Source organism: Peromyscus maniculatus, chromosome 12 (assembly GCF_049852395.1).
Source record: "Peromyscus maniculatus bairdii isolate BWxNUB_F1_BW_parent chromosome 12, HU_Pman_BW_mat_3.1, whole genome shotgun sequence".
Lineage (NCBI taxonomy): Eukaryota > Metazoa > Chordata > Mammalia > Rodentia > Cricetidae > Peromyscus > Peromyscus maniculatus.
This window is the reverse complement of record NC_134863.1, coordinates 25933232-25939231: the sequence shown is the minus strand read 5'-3', so window position 1 is coordinate 25939231 and position 6000 is coordinate 25933232.

Sequence of the window (6000 nt, the reverse complement as noted above, 5' to 3'; positions counted from 1 at the left end):
TCTGTTTCTTTCCTACATCTCAATCCCTTCTTGTTGCGTGCTACAAAGCATATTCATTCTTTTGTTTATGTGTATAAAGGTTTGGCCTGCATGTATGTCTGTGCTTCATGCTGGCAGAATTCATAAGTGGGTGTCGGATCCCCTGGAACTGTAATTACAGATGGTTGTGAGCTGCCCTGTGGGTGCTGGGAATCGAACTTAGGTCCTCTGGAAGAGCAACAAGTGCTCTTAACTGCTGAGCCATCGCCATCTCTCCAGTCCTGCAAGACATGTTCTTGAAGGATGTTTGGTGGATCCCCCACACACACTTTAGGGAAAACTTGCTCTTGAATCTTCTTACTGGCAGAGGCCCTCCTGGGCTGCTGAGTTGTGCATCTGGCTACCTCTTAAGTACAGGCAACTCTACTTGGGATGCTGACAATGTACTTTGGTTTGGTAGCTGTGTGATTCTACTGGCTTCTTTGCACCTGAATCTTGGCCATGATTAAAGGGTCTTTCCTTTCCTAGGATAGGAAAGTCTATTTGCATGTTCTTTCATCATGTAGTTGCCCCAAGCCATGCTGAGGCTGTCAAGGAGCAGGGATGTAGAATCGACAAGAACAAGTTCCTAGGGCTCTGTAGGAGCTCTGTGACCATTTATCCCCCACCAGCATCCAAATTTCCTCATCCAGGCCTGTTTTCTGGTCTGCCCAAGCTTCCCTAAAGACAGGATGAGGGAGAAAAGCCTCTAACCACAGCAGGAAAGATTGGGAGGAGAGGACAGGAAGCACTTTGGGGCTTTTGCAACTGTACGTCCAGCAAGGCCACTGCCAGGGGATGTTTTGGTGTTCTTTTGGAATTGTTAAAAGAACAGGACGGATTACTTCCTATCCTTACTCTAGACAGAAAGTAGTGTGACAGAGGAAATGGCTTTCTGTTAGGAACTTCCTGTGAAATATGGACTGAGGGCCAGGAGGCTCAAATATCTTTCACCAGCTTTCTGTATGTAGACCGGCCCTCAGAGCTGCTCTGTAACCAGGAAGGCCAGCCATCTTTCCGGTTTTTGAATGACATTAATTTTCTAGCTCCAGAATTTTCGGTCTCCTTTCATTTTCTCTTTATTGTTTCGCTCTAATCCAGATGTTTTAAGCGTGCATCCCTATCCCCATTTCGAAGACAAGATAAAAACAAGACAAGACACAATAAACATTGGGAAGCTTGGCTACCATTCTAGTACTGTTTTACACTCCCCGCCCCACCATTGAAATTTCTTGGACAAATGTTCCCACTCTGATGCTGTCCTTCCCCAGGGACACACCGGCTCTTGCTCTGCCTCTAGTGGGTCCTATCCCCTGTCCTTGCGGCACACGGCACACTCTCTCCACAGCTGGGTTCTTCCCTCCTTCCTTCCCAGAGGTGGCGTTCCAGCCACAACCTTGCTTGTTCCTTGCTTCATGTCTTGTTCCTCATCGCCTCTCTCTGCCCTGTGGCACCTGATGCCGCCCCCTCCCCTTATCTATCTGATCTCTGTAGGGGCCTAACCAGTCCTGACTTATCTGTCAGTATGATTTATCTTTTCTTTTAATCAATCCTTTTTGTTCCATTACCTTACCAAATGGTTGGACAATGGGTAAAGTGCCGTCGAAATTCAAGTTCACAAAGGCAGTAACGTAATCCCAATTTTTGTAATCCCAGCTACTTGGGAGTCTTTGGTGGGAGGACCATTTGAGCGTGTGAGTTGGAGTCCAGCTTGCACAACACAGAGAGACTTCAAGATCTTGTCTCACAACCAGTACAGAACAGAACAGAACATCTGATAGTTAGGAGAGGATGGGCTAGGGGGAAAGGGACAACTGGAGACTTTTAGAAGGAAAACAGTGACTTCATGATGGTGTGGACGCAGGAAGAATGGGCATCAGGGCCGGGGCTGGGGACCTCAACAAATGCCTCAAATTCTACGCTGTGCAGCTAGAATAATAAAGTCAGAACAGTGAGAAGAGGTGCCTTTCCGAGGTGGATTTGATTTAAGCAGAAAGCAGAATTTCGAGTGGCTAATTCATCCAAGGGGAAGTTAATGGAAATGGATAGAAAACCTTTTATCTCATTTGCTCCTGTTGCTTCAGCCAGCTCCCAGCTCCTCCATCAATATTTCTAAGCTCCCAAGCCCTCTCCCAGGCTCTGTTGACAGTTCTAATTGCTGATTGGACCTTAACCACAGGACTCCATCATCCTTTCAGTCTACTCACTCACGAGGGATGTACGTTTTAGGGAAACATCACAGAAACTGACCCAGGACCACTCATGAATGCTGGGGTCTGCTGTGTGACTTTGGACAAGTCATTTCCCTCCCTAACTTACAGCTGTTTCATCTGATGAAATTAGATGATGTAAGGCCTTAATTAAATTTCCCTCTTAGATTTTCCCATTGGTTCCTCCTCCACATTTTCTCTCTCCTGTCATCATGTTGCGATTCTCCAGGTTACCTTGACTAGCCCAGGAGGCATCTGGGATTTCTCTCCTCCCTGTTTCCTGCCTACACCTGCTCCGTTCCATATGTAAGCCACCAACACATGCTATTGCTTCGTCCTCCTTATTTTATCTTTACCATGACTTCCAGAGTTTTCCATTTCAGCCCAGGGCTGCATCCTTGGTGAGATACTTGATGTCTCCTCTCAGGACAGTTCTGTACTTTGAACCCTTTTTGCCAGCCTTCTGGGCACATCTACTTTCCTAAAACACTTACTACAGCCTGCTTCATACTTCCCCTCCTCAAGTCTTCACAGAGGACCGGAGGGAAGGGGAAGGGGACACTTGTCAAGACTGCTCAAGATTTTTCCTAAACATGGGTATCTGAACATCTCTGGTTTAAATTTTACCCTGACATACTTACGCAACATGTTAAAACATTTTCCTGGGCAACAGTTTCCCATCTATCTATCCATCTCTCTCTCTCTATCTCTCTGTTTATCTATCTCCATGCATCTATCTGTCTGTCTGTCTGTCCGTCCGTCCGTCCATCCATCCATCCATCCATCCATCCATCCATCTATCCATCTATCTTTTAGACCATTAAAATTGCATGTAATAATATATAGGACAACTTGTACTTCCTTGTCTGCACATACATTTCTTTGTCTCATTTATTTAAAACATTTAAAAAAACATCTCTGTTGAGGTACAGGTGACATTTGGCAAATTATACATATTTAAAACATACAATTGAATCATGTTTGGCATCTGCATATAACACCACAGTCAAGACGGTACCCATCACCTCCAAGATGTCTTTATTTCTATTTGTAATCCCATCCTGTAACCTCCCCTCCCCTGGGCTCCCACTGTGGTCTTCTCCAGACAGTCATTGATATGCTTCTGTCAGTGAAGGTTACTGTGCTCAGTCTGACTTCTGCCACTCAACTAATTATTTTGAGACTTATCCAAATACTGATTAGCATTATATTATATGGATATATCATAATTCGTTTATTCAATCACTTGCTGATGGATTTTTGGATCCCTTCCTGGTTTTGGCTATTATAAATGAAGTCACTGTGAACATTTGTGTACAAGGCTTTGCATGGGTATTTTATTTCTCTTGGGTAAATATCAGGAATGAAATGATTGGTCACATGGTAAGTGCATGGTTAGCTATTTAGGAAACTGCCAAAAACTATTTTCTGAAGTCATTGTACTATTTCACTCTTAACAGAAGTGAAGAAGAGTTCCATTTCACATTCTTGTCCACATCTCCAACACCTTATGAGCCCAGTTTCTGAATTTTTTACACTCTAGTGGGTGATTATATCACATTATATTTAAATTTGCATTTCCATAATAACTAATGGTATTGTGTATTTTCTCATGTACTTATTTTTCATCTATATATCTGCAAAAGTAAGTATCTATTTCAATATTTTGTCCTTTTTTTCAGAATTGAATTGTTCTCTTTCTATAAACATTCCAGAGTCCTTTGTGCATTCTGGACACAATCCTTTACCAGATATAAGATTTTTAGATATTTTCTCCTACTTTATGCCTTTTATTTCTATCAGCAATGCCTCTTGAAGAGGGGAACTTCTGAATTTTCATAAAGGCAAATTATCATTTATGTTTTAGAGATTATGCTTTGGTGTTACGGTGAAAAAAAATCACTGCCTGTTCAGGGTCACAAGGTTTTCTCTAATGTCTACAAATCTTCTAGTGTTAGCTTTTACATTTATGTTGACAATCTACTTTGAGTTAATTTTTGATAAGACACGGATCTAAGTTTATACATTTTGGCTTAGAGCAGTGGTTCTCAGCCTTCCTAATGTTGCGACCTTTCAGTATATATAGTTGCTCATGGTATGGCGACCCCCTACCAACTGTAAAATTATTTTCGTTGCTACTTCATAACTGTAATTTTCTACTGTTGTAAATCATAATGTCAATATCTGATATGCAGGATATCTGATATACAACCCCCATGAAAGGGTTGTTTGACCCCCAAAGGGGTTGCCCCCTACAGGTTGAGAACTCCTGGCTTATAAACATTTCCATAGGTAGAATCTCTTCCCTCCCACAGATGGTCTATGCGTTAGAAACTCTGAATACATTAGGTTACATAGCAACCAGGAATTAAAACTGTTGAGTGGAGATGAATGGAGGTTGTTAATCAGCTCATCTTAAGTAAGACAGGGAGATTATCCTGGGTTTTATCTGTGTTGGTCTAGTGTGATCATATAGACTCTTAAAAGTGCAAGTGAGGCTGGAGATGTAGTTCAGTGCTAGGGTGGTTCTTTACCATGTATATGGCCTTGGGCTCAATCTCTGGTACAGCCAAAAACAACAACAACAACAACAACAACAACAACAACAACACACACACACACACACACACACACACACAGAAAAAGTGTAACAGGGATACTGGAGAGAGCATCAGAGAGATGGTAATATGAAATCCATTGATGCTGGATTAGAAGATGGAAGGGGCAGCGGGAAGTGGGAAGAGGAGAACAATGCCAAAGCCGGAAGGAGAGAAAGAGATCCTTTCCTAGATCTTCTGGGAAGAACACACTCTTGCTAGTTCATTAGTTTTAGCCCAGTGAGGCGTGCTCTGACTTGTCTCTAGAACTCTAAGACAATAACATAATTTACCCTTGATTTCTCAGTGCTTTGACTCAGATAAGATGTGTGCTAAGTCCCATCAAATTTTTGGCAATTAAGAAAATTAATATGGATTTTCAGTTGTTGAAATACTGTAAACAGTGGCCTCTCCTCCTCCTCCCCCTCTCCCTCCTCTTCCTTCTCCTCCTCCCCCCTCTCTTTCTTTCTGAGAGAGAGACTTATGTGGTTCATGCTGGCCTTAAACTTCCTACCTTCTTACCTCCAGCTCCTGAAATCTTCCATTACAAGAATATTTTTGTGTGATGCTGGGGATCAAACCTAATGCTTTGTACTAGACAAGCACCCTATGAAGTGAGCTATATCCCCAGCCAACAATATCATTTTCTCATTGAATTCCTTTGATTGATGTTGAAAATCAATTGGTGATGATTCTGGTTTTATTATATTCCATTCATTTGTTTGTCTGTCTTTATATTTATGTCACACTGCCTTGATCATGATAACTTTGTAACTTTAAAATTGGGTAGTTTAAGTCCACTAGCTTTCTTCTTCTTTTTTTGTTTTCAAAGTTTGTTCAGACTTTTTTTTCCCTTTGGTTCTTTGTATTTTCAATTTCTTAAAAAAAATGCCTATTGTGATTTTGACTGAGAATGCATTAAATCCATAAATCAAGTTGGGTAAAATTGATGACTTACAACTTTGAATCTTCTGATCCATATCATGATACATTTAGCTCTTCACTGATGTCTTTTTTTTATTTCTTTTAGCAATGTACCATATTTTATAGTGTATGGATCTTGCATATTTTAAAAAAATCAGATCAAAAGCTGTTGAGATAGCTCAGCATAGAGAAGAGATTGTGGATAGGTCTGATACCTGAATTTGATTTCCAGATCCTATAAGGTAGCAGGA